The sequence below is a fragment of the Castanea sativa genome, chromosome 7 (genome assembly GCF_040712315.1).
Source record: "Castanea sativa cultivar Marrone di Chiusa Pesio chromosome 7, ASM4071231v1".
In the NCBI taxonomy this organism is placed as follows: Eukaryota; Viridiplantae; Streptophyta; class Magnoliopsida; order Fagales; family Fagaceae; genus Castanea; species Castanea sativa.
In genome coordinates, this window is record NC_134019.1 from 8340830 (window position 1) to 8358480 (window position 17651).

The window sequence follows — 17651 nt, forward strand, 5'->3', positions numbered from 1 at the left end:
AAGATGGCTTCTCGTGGGAACAGACTATTTCACTAAATGGGTTGAGGCCGAGCCCTTAGCGAATATTAGAGATGTTGACTCCAAGAAGTTTGTCTGGAAAAACATCGTCACTAGATTCGGTATACCACACACACTCATCTCAGACAATGGTGTTCAGTTCGACAGTAAGGCTTTTAGGAAGTATTGTGGTGATATGGGTATCATAAATAGATATTCCACCCCAGCTTATCCCCAAGGAAATGGGCAAGCCGAGGCCGTTAACAAGGTCATTGTCAGTGGGCTGAAGAAAAGGTTGGACGATGCGAAAGGTAGATGGGTAGAAGAGCTCCCTCATGTTCTGTGGACGTATCGGACCACACCGCGCAGATCCACTGGAGAAACGCCATTCTCTATGACTTATGGAGCCGAGGCGGTGATACCTCTGGAATCTGGTTTTTCCACCCTAAAGACGAGCTCTTTTAATCTAGAGAATAACGCGGGACTCCTGGAGAAAGGCCTGGATTTGCTTGAGGAATAGGGCGAGGCAGCTATGGTCCAAATGGCTTATTATCAACAGAAGCTAAAATGGGGATATGATGCCCACGTGAGGCTAAGGCCACTTGCACCTGGTGATCTCGTACTAAGAAAAGTTGTGGGCACCTCTAAGAACCCAGCTTGGGGTAAGCTAGGACCCAACTGGGAAAGCCCCTATCGCATTGTTTCAGTAGCCGGCATAGGGTCATATCGGCTAGCTGACCTAGATGAAAAAATTGTACCACGCCCATGGAATGTAAACAATCTTAGAAGGTATTATTATTAATAAAATGTGCTTTTGTCAGTGAACGTTTTAAAGTTATGAGTATCTCTGACATTTGAAGCTACTACCTTTAAGAATCAAACAGAAACTTGGTTAAGTGCAGTCCTCGGACCATAAACCTTGTGGAAATTGATGTCTTGTCATTTGTTAAACAGAACCTTAGTTATGCCGGGTCCTCGGACCTTCTACTTTGGGAAAATTAACATTTGAAGCTACTATCTTTAAGAATCAAATAGAAACTTGGTTGAGTGCAGTCCTCGGACCACAAACCTTGTGGAAATTGATGTCTTGTCATTTGTTAAACAGAACCTTAGTTATGCCGGGTCCTCGGACCTCCTACTTTGGGAAAATTAACATTTGAAGCTACTATCTTTAAAAATCAAACAGAAACTTGGTTGAGTGCAGTCCTCGGACCCCAAACCTTGTGGAAATTGATGTCTTGTCATTTGTTAAACAGAACCTTAGTTATGCCGGGTCCTCGGACCTCCTACTTTGGGAAAATTAACATTTGAAGCTACTATCTTTAAGAATCAAACAGAAACTTGGTTGAGTACAGTCCTCGGACCACAAACCTTGTGGAAATTGATATCTTGTCATTTGTTAAACAGAACCTTAGTTATGCCGGGTCCTCGAACCTCCTACTTTGGGAAAATTAACATTTGAAGCTACTATCTTTAAAAATCAAACAGAAACTTGGTTGAGTGCAGTCCTCGGACCCCAAACCTTGTGGAAATTGATGTCTTGTCATTTGTTAAACAGAACCTTAGTTATGCCGGATCCTCGGACCTCCTACTTTGGAAAAATTAACATTTGAAGCTACTATCTTTAAGAATCAAACAGAAACTTGGTTGAGTGCAGTCCTCGGACCACAAACCTTGTGAAAATTGATATCTTGTCATTTGTTAAACAGAACCTTAGTTATGCCGGGTCCTCGGACCTCCTACTTTGGGAAAATTAACATTTGAAGCTACTATCTTTAAAAATCAAACAGAAACTTGGTTGAGTGCAGTCCTCGGACCCCAAACCTTGTGGAAATTGATGTCTTGTTATTTGTTAAACAGAACCTTAGTTATGCCGGGTCCTCGGACCTCCTACTTTGGGAAAATTAACATTTGAAGCTACTATCTTTAAGAATCAAGCAGAAACTTGGTTGAGTGCAGTCCTCGGACCACAAACCTTGTGGAAATTGATATCTTGTCATTTGTTAAACAGAACCTTAGTTATGCCGGGTCCTCGGACCTCCTACTTTGGGAAAATTAACATTTGAAGCTACTATCTTTAAGAATCAAACAGAAACTTGGTTGAGTGCAGTCCTCGGACCACAAACCTTGTGGAAATTGATATCTTGTCATTTGTTAGACAGAACCTCAGTTATGCCGGGTCCTCGGACCTCCTACTTTGGGGAATTTAATGTTTGAACTTATAACTGTCAATAATCAAACAGGAACTTGTCCAAGTACAGTCCTCGGATCACAAATCTTGTTGGTGTCCTTGCCCTTATCACACATGTGAGGGAAATTATTACTTCTCTATTTGTTAAAATCGGATCTTAAATTCTTCATTCTTGAGTGTCAAATCCGTTCGGATTATAAAAGTTTGATCTTTATGTGAGTTATTTGCACTGTGACATTCTTTAATATCTAAAGTTATATGATAATTTTTGAAGTCATGATGGTTTGCATGGTGGAGTGACATTCCCTGTAACTACTTGTTATTACGAACTTTCATGGCAAACACAAAGAAAATAAAGTAAAGCAAAGGCAACAATAATGAAGGCCGAATAAAATGTTTTTCATTAAGCGTATACAAAGAAGGGGAATACAAAAGTTCCTAGACTAGGCCCTAAGCTAGGGAAGGGGAGCTTGATGGGAGCTGCTGCCAGCCTCAGTACTCTTCAATTCCATTTCGAAGGTTGATAAGGCTTGTTTTCCTTTGTCCGTTGAAGGCATAAGGGGCTCCATGCTTGGGGTTTCCTGCTTCTCGGCACCATCAGGCTTGTCCTCTTCTTTATGGGAACCTTCAGGTTCTGTAGGAGTAGGAACAAGCTCTTGTACCACTGGAGGAAGAGCAGGAGAGGCAGGGACAGGAGGGTCTTCAATTTCTTGAATGTCTAAGGGAAGCCAAATATTTTCGGGCTTCCTCAGTTCGGAAACTTGAGGAACCCCTGTCATATTCATAGCCTCCCCCCAGACTTGCTGACCGTATTCACGGCACAAGGCCGCGAAAGCTTCTGTCAGCTCCTCTTGGGTTTTGATGACCCCCTCCTGATAACTGGCCTTCTTTGCGGCCTCCATGGCGTGCTTATGGGCGTGAGCTTCCTCTTTTGCTAGCGCAAGCTCCTTTTCAAGATCGGAGCGTGCCTGTTGGATTTGGGCAAGCTCGTCCTCCTTTTGACGGAGGAGCTTACGCTGCGCCTCCACTTGACTCCCCATTGACTTCAAGCTGGCCTTGTCACCGTCTCTCTCTCTCTTCAGATCGGCCAGCTGTGAAGTGAGCCTTCCTTTCTCTGCTAGGGCCTGGCCCAGAGACTTTTCTGCTTCTTGTCTCAACTCCTGCTCCATCCCAGCATGCTTTCAAGAATCCTCCACGAATTTCTCGGCCGCAAAAACTTCTTGGATGGACTGCAAAAAGGTTAAGAAGGTTAAATGCAACGAAATGTTTATAAATAAATGTAGAAAATAAAAGTGTACAGTTGGAGCTTACCAAAGCTAAACCCCTTTTCAACGAGAGGAACAGCTGTGGATGGCCCATCTTCTCCAAAGACTCCATGTCCTTGGGCAGCAGAAGAGAACGCTCCAGCACCTCGGCTAAGTGGTGGGCGTGGCCTTGTTGCACGGCTCTGATGCTGGAGTGGCAGGGAATAGGGGCGCCGTCCAGTCTCAAATCAGGAGACCAGGTGACTGGCGCTCGTCGCACCTCAACCACTTCTCTGATCTCCCCACTCTCAACCGAGCGGGCGCGCCCTTTGCCTTTGTCTGGCTTCTGCTGCTGGGCCAGTGGCGGTTGCTGTTTTATTTTCTTTGCCTTCTCCCCACCAGCCACCTCGGCGTCCACTTTTCTCTTCTTCTTAGAATCATCGGTGGGAGGCTTAGTGTCGGCTGGAGGAGGAGGAGGTGGTGGCAAGGTAGAAGGAACTTGGGACCCTCTTGCACCCTTCTTTGCCACCTGGGCACCTCTGTCGGACATGAGATCCTTAAGCGTGTCCATTTCTTCTTCGACTGAACTATCGTCTGGACGCGCTATCACTAGACCTGCAATCCCTGAGGCCTCGGCTTCTTCTTCTTCCTCCTCGTCGGAGAGGATAACAAATAGGTTTTCGCGAGGTCGTGGAGAGCCCTCGAACTGAAATTGTTCTATCTCCTCGTCCAAAGTGTTGGAAGAGGACACTCGCTCCTCCGGGAATGGCAATGCCCTGAGAATGTACGGCGAGAGGAATTGCCGCTATGGGCTGGTTGTACAAGACGGTGTGAGGGGCGTCGGGGAGATCGCGGTCATCCAAAAAGTTGGGCCGGGCTACGTTTATCTTCCTTCGCCTTCGGTCACCCGCGACTATGGCGTTTTCTATCTCCTGGAAGTCCGAAGAGATGGGAGTGTATCCCAGAATAGATGAGCAGCTCTAAGTTGTAAGTCCTCGCTGACAAACACCTCGGAGTGAAGCACTCGGTTTAGATCGGCAACGCTGCAGTGGCTCAAGCAAGGACGCATGTGTTGCTTATCTGCAAAGAAAGACGTGAAAGTGAACAACATGGTTAGATTCACACAGCAAGTGATAAAGTTAAACAAATATAAATACATGTTAGTATGCATGTTTGTGAGTATTAAAGGAAGTTGTGAGATGGGGAGGTTAATCCTAAGGTGTCGCACCTGGATCTCCCCACTCAACTGGGCAGTGGAGGCCGTCGTGCCAGTTCCCAAAGACAATCAGGTAGTCGTCCTTCATGCCTTTGTTGGATTTGGGCAGACAGGAGATTAGCCTAACGACACTGGAGCGAGACTTAATGTAGTAACCTACATTGGAAAGTTTATGGGACTCGTACAGAAAGACGACATCGTGCCAGGTGAGGTTTAGACCCATTTGCTCGTTTAGAGCATCGACACTGCCCAAAACTCTAAAAACGTTTGGGAGGCACTGATCGGGACACAACCGGTGGTTGCGAAGGTACTCCCTAGTCACAGGCTTCATTGGGAGGGTCATCCCACCCTCTATAAAGGCTATCATTGGGATGATAACCTCTCCCTCTTTTCTAGAACCGGCCACAGCTTCCGCCGGGCAATATTTTAAACCTACATCGCCGGGAATGTTATACTTGGCTCTGAAGCCTTCCATCCCAGTGGCGGTATCAACTAGACACTTGAACCTACCCATCAGAAAAGAACGAAAGGCTAAACTCTAAAGGGGAGGATATCTACAAGGACATCCGAGGACTATATCCGAGGAGAAAAGGTTAAGAATAGAGAGAGCAAGAACTTACAAAGTTGAAGGTGTGCAAATTTCCACGGTTTTCTGCAGGTAAAGTATGATTGCTGATGTTTTGATGGGATTAGCCCCTGGGGAATTAAATGAAGGCGCAGGTTCCCGAAGCGTCACGATGTGCGGAAAAGCGGCCTCGAAATTATATTCGTCCCGCCCAAATTTTCGTGGAGTAACGAGGACCGTTGGATACCCATCTCGCCGTTGAACGTAGGGGACAAAGTGTAGCTTACAGTAATAAATGCGCGCGTTTTTGAAAATAAAACCGCCAAGTGGCATCTTCTGGGACGCGAAACGATTTCCACACGTGCAATCATTCACAAAGTGTGTGGAGTAAGTTCTCTTCAGATCAAAACCCTATTTTTCTCCTCGGACGTTGAAAATTAGAGTTTTGAGGGGCTATTGTGGGGAGTAAAAAGACCCTGATGGGAATGTGGGCCTTTGGGCCATGCTAAGGAAGGCCGACCTGCTCTTGGGTTTAGAACTTGTTAGTACTACGGGTCGGCCCATACGCCGAGGATCCGAGGATCTAGCCGAGGGTGAATTTTCCTTCGGATGAACACCGGAGAACCTGGGACTTCATGGTAAAGGTTAGGGAATGACACGGTCAAGACCAATGGTTAAAGAGGGGGAACCCTTGAATGTCCTAGAAGCACCGATGTTAGAGAAATACCAAAGATAAAGGCTGTCACCTCCACATTAAAGACCCTGCACCTACCACCCTGGCCGCATTAATGGGGAAGTGACACCTGAACAGTGGAAGGGAAACTTCTGGTTACTATTCAAAGGTACTGAGAAAAGAAATATCTAGGCTAAGGGGGAGTGGGGGTAACACGTGTACAAAGTATCAAAAAGAGGAGTATTTAAGAAGAAACCTAGAACAGGAATGAGGAGGCTCCCTTTTTTGTAATCTAAAAAGAAAAAGAAAAAAGAGAAAGAGATAATATAAGAACAGCTCTCGGCTTACGTCCGAGGAGGTTGATTTACAATATTCCTTGTTGTTTTCAAGTTTTTGCAATCTTTGACTTGTCATTTAATCCTTAGACACTTCTAATCTGGGTTTCAAGCCCACACTCTACAAATTCATATTGTTTAAGGCTCATTGGGCCTGAGCCCGTAACTGTTCTTGGGGTCAGGTGCAATTGTGCACTTACAATCTACTCATTTAATTTATTATGGGGTCCATCATGAATGTGAGAAAAGGAAGTACCATTTTGTTATACTCTGAAAATACCTAAGTATTTTTCATTAAGAAGAGGGCACTATTGTTAAAGTAAGTTAACTTGCTAGCATTGTACAACTAACCTGGGGTAGTGCTAGAAATTTTAGTTTGGGGGGCTAAAACTAAATGATCATATTGATTCACAGTATCTATGTATATATGTCTAACCCACTCATTACTACACTAATAAATTTTTAAACATCAATTTCAAGATTTTTTTTCTCTAAATGTCAAATAAATAAAAAAATTTGTTAGTTTTGGCATGTGTATGAGATTTTTCGAATAAGATTTGTGGTATGTAGCTTTGTGTTATAATCTTATACTAGTTGCGTTTGTCATACCCAATCCGATTTGTATTTTAGTTCTTTGGCTGGAAGGGAATATGAAATTTTATATAAAAATAATGAATAAAGTCTATCAATTGGTTTAATAAAAAGTACCAGTTAATTACCGGTATACCGTTTAGAAATTATCGTTAATTATATATATATATATATATATATATATATATATATATATATATATATATATTACTTAATATATAATATTACATTCTAACCCAATCCAACATTATAATTGTAAAATTATAATAATAATATAGATATTCAGGTACATATATAGATCTAGTTTTTTTATTTTTTATTATTACCTTGGATTCATCCCTAAAAAATAAAAAATATGTAGTTTTATAATGAAAAAAAAAAAATATATATATATATATATATATATATATATAAAGTAAAAAATAAAAATAAAATGAAAGCTTAATTCTTCTTCTTCTTCTTTCTCTCTTCTTTATACACTTTCTTAAGATTCTAAACCAAACAGCAAAGCAAGAAAAAAATAAAATGAAAGCTTAATTCTTCTTCTTCTTCTTTCTTTTTTATTTTTTTCTTGCATTGCTGTTTGGTTTAGAATCTTAAGAAAGTGTATAAAGAAGGGAGCACTATCATTAAAGTAAATTAACCATTACAAAGAAGACTTGGAAATTGTCAGTGCATAATTGTGCCTATATGTACTTTGTGTGCCGTAATTAACCTAACCTTAATATTTTTCATAGTAACCTCACTTGCAACAGCAAATATTTATTTCTATATTTAATCTTTCAAATATACCTGGAAAATTAGTCACAAAATAATTCACCTAACTGTTACAACCCTAGATTTTAAAAGAATTGTATTATATATATATTAATATATAAAGCTCAGAAAAAATTCAATTAGATTTTAGTTAAATTTTCAATTTTGCGCCACATGTTTCATTTAATTTCGTGCCAAGTGAAGTATTCGTCGTCTGTTAATGTTGTATGGCAATTGTGTCGCCAAGATATCTGAATTAGCTTGTTCAAATGTTTGATGTACTTCTGATATGGGATTGTATTTTAATCGAAAATTTGTTATTTCCTTCTAATATGGTAGCAATGTTTAGATGTGATATTTTACAGAAAATTAGAGTTTATATGTGAGAACTATTGGAAAGTGAATGCTTGAGAGTGATATACTATCATGTGGACACTAGGGTGTGGTAATGTACAAGTGTTAGGTTGCTATATCTGTAATATCATTAACAGAATTTTAAGTCTTAAAATTTACTTTGTTAGTATTTGTTTCTGTTGGGTCAAAAGAGAGTGCAATGTTGCAGGTCATACTAATGCAAAACACTCCCTAGTATTTAAAGAGTCTCTTTGCTGTAATAAGGACAATCTTCCTAGTTAGTTTACTCTACCTGTATGAAGGATTTGTCTTCATGTTCCTTTCCTTTCGAATGAAATTTGAAGTTTAAAAAAAAAAAAAAAAAGGGTTGCTATATCTATTTCATTAAAAGAGAAAAGAAAAAAGGAAAGTGAAAATGACTATTAGAGTTGGAAGAAGCTCAATTGATAGATTTTGGGACTCAATTACTGTTTGTAGTCATATTTATTTGTGGGCTTGGTGCACCTTGGTTTCTTTGATTTGGTCCTTTTTCTTATATGAGGGAGAGTATGGAGGCCTTGATCAGTGACACATGATGGGTGAGTATTTGCCTATACTGTGAGGTTAGCATCTTCTTCACTCTTAAATGTTACACAAAACCATACATCTCTTTATGTCTAATGATTAGGTGACTTGCCCCATTGAGAGCCCTCTTTTAGAGTAAGAGCATAGAGGGGGAAGACTCATGTGAGTACCAATTCCTTTATTATTATAGTATTTTTTTTAAAACACTATATTACATTCATTAAATAATATTACATTTATAAAATTTTTTTTAAGAATAGAGATGAGTAATAATATATTTTTTAATTAATTACATATATATATATATATATAAATAAAGTGATAATTCTAAAATGGTATACCGAAATAGACCGGTCGAAATATTCCATTCTAATAAACAAATTAGAATTGTATGAAATTATATTTTATATAATTAAAAAAAAAAAACTATTTACTCAGCCGGCTAGAAATGCTCTTATAAATAAAGTTGAAGGTCTCGTCGGTGAGAATTTCACACTAGCTCTTATTGAATTGGAATTATTATTTCATCTTGTTGGAAAAATCTAGCCGCCTGTGTGAATTTCACACAGGTGGCTAGAAATGCTCTAAGCTAAAGGGTTTTATTATTATTATTTTTATTCTCCTTCTCTCTCCTTCAGACTCAGACCTCTCATGCTATCTCTCTCTCTCCTCTCAGTTCAAGTATTGGGTTGTGGGTCATGGTGTTTTGATCTGATATTTGGTGGTGTTAGCGGTGATTTTGGGTTCCGATCTGAGTTGTTGTGTGTGGTGAAGAATTAGGAGTAGAGTAGTGATTTTCCCATCAGGATCAGCCAAGATGAAGTCTGGCACTGGCAGGAATGGAACAAATCCAGACTTCCCTGAGCAGCCTTCCATTGCATCACTCTTCCCAGCCAACAAGTCGGACACTGATGCTAGTTCAAAATACAACCAAATACCTCCAAACTTCTCTCATCATAATTCACCCTTCCTGGCCAACAAGTCGAACACGACCAAAATTGGGAATTAACATTAATTTCCAAACACTATAATTAATAGGCACTTTTACAAAACTATATTTTTTAGTAATATCTCGGATCTAAGAGACTCGATTTTCATGATCTGATGATCACGTCTGATGTGGCATTTTTTTCACGTGGCGTCCACCTAGATATCGAGTCTCTACGACTCGATTTATAACCCTTAAAACGCCAGAAACATAACTCAGAAGAAAAAAAAATGCCCTGGAAACATAACCCAGAAAAAAAAAAAAAAAAAAAAACAGATCGACATGGGTGGCTTCAGATCGGTGTGGGACCATGGGTGGGTGGGTTTCAAGTCGGTGTCGGTGGCTTCAGCTCGACATGGGCCATGTGTGGTCATGGGGCCGATACGGCGAGAACTCGGTTCGCCACGTCTCGGATCTTGCGGTGTCGTCCTACGGAGGAGGAGGAGGAGAGCTTGGCTGACGACGGCAAGGAGGAGGAATTGCGGCGGACTTGGTGGAGAGCTTCAACGAGCTTTGCTCCGATTCGGATCTCCATCTGATCGTCTCGAGTTTTGGATCCAATTTCGGATCTCACGTCTTGGTTTTTCTACGCTTCGTTCGCTTCAACTCTTCTTCTTTGATTTGAGATCATAGACTCCATTGAAGAAAACTCTCTCTGATCTGATTTGGGTTTTCTTAAAATTTTTTTTGGTATTTCTGGGAATGGCTTAGAGATGACTTAGACTTAAATTTTTTTTGTCTTATAAATCGAGTCTTAGAGACTTGATTTTCAGGTAGACGTCACGTAGAAAAAATGCCACATCAGACGTGATCCGACCATAAAAATCGAGTCTTTTAGACTCGAGATGTTACTAAAAAATATAATTTTGTAACAGTGCCTACTAATTATATTGTTTGGAAATTAATGTTAATTTCCAATTTTGGCCAGTCAGACACTGATGTTAGTTCAGAACAAAACCAAATACCTCCAAACTTCTCTCATCATAATTCCGATTCTATAGTGTCAATCTTCCCACCAGCCAGGTCTCAAACAGATGAAATAATAATTCCAAATCCTACCATTACCTCAACCTCATTTTCGCACGTCTTTCCATCATCTATTGGACCAACGACAATTCAAATTTCCATCCCATCAGTCTTCCTACCCACCGTGTCTGAGACTGAGATTGATGGTAGTGCTAGTTCAGAATCTAACGAAACTCATCCACGAATCTTTGATTCCATAGCGTCATTCTTCCCACCAGTCAGGTCTCCATCAAACGGTTCCGAAATTTATGAAACAACTCTGGATCATTCCATAGCCTCAATTTTCCCAGCAGAGGCTGGTTTCAATAGTTACGTTTTCCAACAATTTTTAAGGTCTTTATCCCTCCAAAATTACAGGCCTCAAGGTTATCCTTTCATGTTTTTTAAATCCATTTCAAAAGCTATGGAAGATGCCTTAAAAGCGCTGAAAGATAACAACAACAACATCAACATTGTCGGGATTCACGGGAAGCCAGGTGTGGGCAAGACCACAATGGTGAAACAAGTTGTGAAAGAGGTCATGAGCGATGGTCTCTTTCATCGTGTGGTGATGGTCACTGTGTCGCAGACTGTGAATCTCAAAAATATTCAGAGTTCCATTGCAGACGGTCTAGAACTCTGGTTGAAAAGCAGGAGTGAAGAAGGGAGAGCAAATGAACTGAGGGCAAAGATAATGGCAGATAAAATTATCCTAATAATTTTGGATGATGTCTGTGAACGGATTGATCTATCCAGCATTGGAATTCCAATTGGCAGAGACCTTGAGGCTTGCAAATCGAAGATCTTACTGACTATGAGACCAGAACATGTTTGCCATTTGATGGGATGCAAAGAAAATAGGATACATCTCAATAGCTTATCCCCGGAGGATTCTTGGGATCTATTCATAAAGACAGCAAGCACAGATCTTGACTCCCCTGAATTTGAAGCTGTGGCTCGCGAAGTTGCAGGGGAATGTTGTGTTCTTCCCATTGCATTGATAACAGTGGCGAGGGCACTGGGTGACAAAGATGAGGAAGAGTGGAAAAAGGTAGTTAGGCAACTTAAAAGTTCAGTATCTCCATACCCTGACCTTCAGGAAAAAGTTACCGAGAGCATTAAGTTGAGCTATGATTTTTTTGAAAGATCAGGAAGCCAAGGCATGCTTCTTGATGTGTTGTCTCTTTCCAGAAGATCAAAATATCAGCAAGGAAATTTTGGCGAGGTATGGGATGGGACTTCGCTTGTTTCATAATGTTGACACATTGGATGAAGCAAGACGAGATGCTGATAACTTCACTAACAATCTCATAGACTCAGGATTGTTGTTACAGTGTGATAAGGATGGATTCGTAAAGATGCATGATGTTGTACGTTATACAGCTAAATTGATATCATCATCAGGAAATGAGGAGAATTTTATGGCACTAGCTGGTTCTGCTTTAGAAGAGTGGCCATGGCAAGACACTCGTTTTGAAAGCTACACTGCAGTCTCAGTTATGTTCAATGATATCAAAAGACTTCCTGATGAGCCGGTATGCCCTAAACTCCAAATCTTGTTGTTGCAGGAAAATAAAAATTTGATGGAGATCCCAAGTGGGTTCTTTAATAGAATGAGTTCCCTTAAGGTGCTCGATATAAGTGGCTTGCAGGTATTGTCACTTCCACCATCAATTAGAGAACCTTTGCACCTTATATATGGATCGTTGCAAGTCAAAAGACATATCCATATTAGGAGGACTCAAGAAGCTGGAAATACTTAGCCTCCAAAAATCTCTTATTGATACCTTCCCACAAGAATTAGCAGAATTGACTAAGTTAAGGATGTTGGATATGACATCTTTTGCCCATATCCAAACTATCTCACCAAAAATAATATCAAGATTACAGAGATTGGAGGAATTATACTTGCAAGGAAGCTTTTGCCATTGGGGTGATAGGGTGGAGGGAACCAGTGAAGAAAGGAATGCAAGCCTTGAAGAGGTAATGAACTTGCCTCTACTAACAATTTTGAAGATTGACATAGAAGATGTTAATTGCTTGCCCTGCAATGTAAAATTTATTCCACAGTGGCAGAAGTTTGAAATATGTATAAACAGATCACCATTCAACAGGCCAACGAATATGAACTTGTCTAAATTGAAATGGGTACACACAAGGACCTTGTTCATTGACACTACAATGAGCACCTTACCAGATTGGTTCATTCAGGCTGTGGCGGAGAAAGCAGAGATACTTATCTATTCTTGGTGCTGGAATCTCACAAACATTCTTGCAGAATATGATAAGGGGAGGTTATTTGGTTTGAAGTCTCTCTATGTTGAACAAAGCCACAGTGAACAATGTTTAATACCCTTAGCAGCAGATGGAATCTCAAACAATCCAGTGTTTGAAAACTTGCAGGAATTACACGTTCACGATATGGAATCAATGAAAGAGATATGTGTTGGCCAACTACAAGCTGGGTCCTTTGAAAAACTCAAATTCTTGGAGGTGCAACTGTGTGGTAACCTGGAGAATTCACTTCTACATTCAAGCATAATACAGAGGTTGAATAATTTGGAAACACTCAAGGTAACTGAGAATTCTATCAAGGAGGTGTTTGGATTTGATGGACTACAGGAGGGACACTGTTACTTGGAAAGATTAAAAGAACTCAGATTGGAAAATCTTTCTCAATTAGCAAGCATATGGAGAGGCCCTGCGCAGCTTGCAGATTTCAGAAATGTCAAAATTGTGATTGTCATTAAATGCAACAAATTGAAATTTCTCTTCTCACCCTCCATGTCTCAAGGTCTTTTGCAATTGGAAGAGCTTTGGGTAGAGGATTGCTCTGACTTGGATGAAATTATTCAGAAAGATGGTGGAATTACTTTGGATAAAATTACATTACCTCGACTAAAGACCTTAGCACTGCAAAATCTAGCACTTCTTGTTAATTTCTATAATGGAAATTCTTCCTTGGAGTGCCCTTTTCTGGAACATTTGCATGTTCGAGACTGTCCAAATTTCAGAACATATAACTTTCACAGCTCCAAAGAAGTCCACTTTAACAATGAACGCCACTATAATCTCCTAAAGAAGAGGTATGTTTCCATCATGGTTTTCCTTACGTTCAGCTTTTCATTCACATTTGTTTTCCTAATGTGGTAGAGAAATTGGTAAAATCATTTCTAGGGAATACATTTTTATCGAGCATTTTATTTGTTCATGCAATTGATTATGTCTGACATTCTTCTTGGTGTCCAATTTTCCAAAACACTTTCAATAGTGATTCTAGCAATTTCAGGAAAATGTGATATCACTCGGCGATTCCTAAATAATTTGAGTGTGTGTGTGTATATATATATATATCCTACAATTTATTAATTCTTTACCCTATTGCCTGTTAATTTGCTGAAGACTGAAAGAACCGGAAGATATGTCAAATGCTGTGGAATAGTGGCAGCCCGTGTAGAAGTGTGCTGCAAGCTGCTTTCAAATGCATGGACTTGAAGAGGCTGTCATTTGGATTCTTAAGGAGGCAAGGAGCTACATTTCTTTCAAATAAAATATGTGGTTAGCTTCGTTATTCGTCGTCTGTTTAATGTTGTATGGCAATTGTTCGATTCTCCACAAAAAAAAAAAAAAAGAATTAGCATGTTCAAATGCTTGATGTACTTCTAATATGGGATTGTATTTTAATCGAAAATTTGTTATTTCCTTCTAATATGGTAACAATTTTTTTTTTTTTTTTTTTTTTTGAGAAACCCATATGGTAACAATGTTTAGATGTGAGATTCTACAGAAAATTAGAGTTTATATGTGAGAACTTTTGGAAGGTGAGATCTTTTGTAAATGCTGAGAGTGATATACTATCATGTGGACACAAGGGTGTGGTAATGTACAAGTGTTAGGTTGCTATATCTGTTTCGTTAAAAGAAAATAGAAAAGAAAAGAAAAAAGGAAAGTGAAAATGACTATTAGGGTTGGAAGAATCTCAATTGATAGATTTTGGGGCTCAATTACTGTTTGTAGTCATATTTATTTGTGGGCTTGGTGCACCTGCTTTCTTGGACTTGGTCATTCTTATATGAGGGAGAGTATGGGGGCCTTGATTAGTGACACATGATGGGTGGGTATTTGCCTATATAGTAAGGTTAGCATCTTCTTCACTCTTAAATGTTAGACAAAACCATAGATCTCATTATGTCTAATGATTGGGCGACTTGCCCCATTGAGAACCATCTCTTAGAGTAAGAGCATAGAGGGGGAAGACTCATATGAGTAGTGTTCCGCGTGCACAAATGTGATTTCACTGTTGTTGATAATTTGTTCATGTTTTCTAGTAGTGTCTAGAGATACAACGTTGATTGGTCATACTTTCAATTCTTTACTAGATATTTTGGCGTTTACCATGACTTGATCATTTATTCTTTTCTCCTAAATATTTCAATTCCTCAACCATAATGGAACCAAGTGTGATCAAGAAGAAATATAACAGCCATCTGGAAAATGCATATTGAAGGGACCCGTTTATACCCCAAATATATAAATTTACACCACAACCACAAGTATCAAATCTGTAATGACACTTCTGATCGTTTACCTTTGTCTTTACTTATCAAAAAAGTAAATGACACTCAATTTTGGTACTGAAGTGAAAAACAAATGGAGAACAATTCCAAAAGAAAAGAAAAATAATAATAATAATAATCCGAGTGCAACTCGTAGTAGCTTACAAATTTTTATGCACCCCTAAAGCTAAACCCCCTCGTAGAGTGAACAGAACATAATGCTAAGTAATTTTTATACATATAAAATCAGAGTGCTATTTTTGTGTCATGTTTTTTGTTTCTTATATTTTCTCTAAATTTATATTTTTCTCTCATGATTATAGTTACCAATTCACCATATGTACTTTTGTTTGATTCTTAAAGTTGGTTTTATGTTATTTAATGGTTTGGAAATAGGTGCTAAATAGAATATGACGCAACTTTGGGCTAGCCTCTAACTTTAAGTAAAGAGGAATTGATTAAAATTTTAATGCAAAATCATTCATAAATGATTTTCAGGATTTAAATGAAGGTCCAATTACATATTGACATTTTTTTTTTTAGAGAGTTTCAACCTATGCCATCTATTCCTAATGATGCTCTTTATCATCAGACTAGGATACCAATTGATTTTTGGTGTAGACGGGAATTGAACTCCAAATTTCTTATTCAACTATTAGAGATTTTATTAGTTAAGCTAACTAGAACCCACATATTGACAAAATGATTAAGCTGAAATGTATTAAAAATAATTATTTTCCTTTTTTGTTTTTTCATAGCTTTTTTTTTTTTTTTGAGAAAATTTCATAGCTTGTTAATAATGAATAAACTCTAGTATTTCTCATTCTTAAATGGTGAAAATCTATTGTACATGCTTTGGCTTTTAAAGATGGAACCCTGTTTCGGTCCCTAATGCCATGATGTAACTTACCATGTTTTGATAATTTTAGCTAAAGAGGTAAAGAAATGATAAGAAGAAAATCGATGAGAAATAAGTAAAACTTGTAATGCGGTAATTTTGTTTGGAAAGAGAAGGGAGAGAAGAAAAAATAAATGTACAAAAAGATATAATCCAAGTTGTGTTACAATTGATTAACTTCTAAAATATGCTTTAGATATTGTGTTTGAACTTCAATACCAAATTTTAACTCCTTAATCTCTTTTTGAAAGGGGTATTCAATATTTATAACAATAATAAAAGTATTATAAATGATGCAGGATGCGGAAGCGTCATGAAGCAAAACACGTCTACTTCTAGAAAACAAGAAACAAAACACCTTTGCTTCTGAAAATAACCTTGAATCCACAAGGTTTCCTTGAATTCACAAGGGTCCTTAAATCCAAAAGGAGAAAGGGTCTGGAATCCACCAGAAAATAGAAAGACAAAAATTTGAATTTTATAGATTAAATAATTGTTAAAAAACGTGTACAAACTTAGGGGCTTATTTAAGGGCTCGTAAAATTTAACGGACAATAAAATATATTTAAAATAACTTCTAATTAATACCTAACCATAACAGGAACCAAATTTGACCTACAAAGGATTAAAAACACCTAAAAACAGGAAAATAAATCACCTAAACCTAAAATAACGTTTTTCTACATAAAAATACCAAAAATAATAAATTACAATTTTTAAATAGTAAATCGTGTCCTACATCAGACCCCTCCACTTTAAACAAACTCGTCCTACTTTTACTGTCACACATGTCAATACTTTTTTTTCCACCATTTACTGTCACACATGTCAAGGTTGTGACACAAAAGTTGTCTCTATAAACTATCTCTGTATTAATTCCAAAATGTGTCTAATTTCTTTTAAGATCGATATCTTTAATTTTCTATTATGCAAAATTTTGCAAATGCTTTCTTTGATTAAAAATCAAATCTAGCTAGAGTTTAAGTATCAGTTGGCGAGTTTGATAGTCTTTCCCTCCTTTATTTTAAAACATCCAATTAAGATTACTTAATTCCATTCCTTTTTCTTGCTTAAATACATTTCATTCTCTTATGATTATTCCATTCTATTCCCTTATGATCATTCCATTCCATTCCCTTATGAACTTCTAAACGAAACCTAAGAAGTTTTCTTCCCACACGCTTCTTGACTAGAGAGGAATTGGGAATTTGACAACGTATCTTTTCCCAACACATTTGTGTACACCACGATGCTCGACAAGACAATGTGCTTCAAAGTTAAACATGGCACCATGGCAGGTCCTAAATTTTCTAAGTATTCCCAAATTTCGTGTTAGTACCAGATACTCTATCAGGACTTTACAAAAATAAGACAATGTGCTCCACAGTTAAACATGGCACTATGACAGGTCCTAAATTCTCCTAGTATTCCTAATTTTCGTGTTAGTACCGGATACTCTATCAGGACTTCACAAAAATATCAAATTTACTTCATAAGCACAAACAACACTTAAACACCAGTTGAAAATTTTATACTTGTTAAAGTCTACTACTTACTTCTAACAGTTTGTCTTAACTGTACATGTTTTACAGAAACTACATTATGACAATTATATGCGCAAGATAGTATAATTGCCATAATGTCGTTTCTAGCAATTATGACAATTATATGCACAAGATTGTATAGTTGTCATTATGACAATTATAACTCCACATGTG

General features: G+C 38.3%; 1 pseudogene; it reads left to right on the top strand.

Moving 5' to 3' along the window:
• Positions 1 to 10378: 10378 nt before the first annotated feature.
• On the top strand, positions 10379 to 12953 carry LOC142643920 (putative disease resistance protein At4g27220; annotated as a pseudogene).
• Positions 12954 to 17651: the final 4698 nt, after the last annotated feature.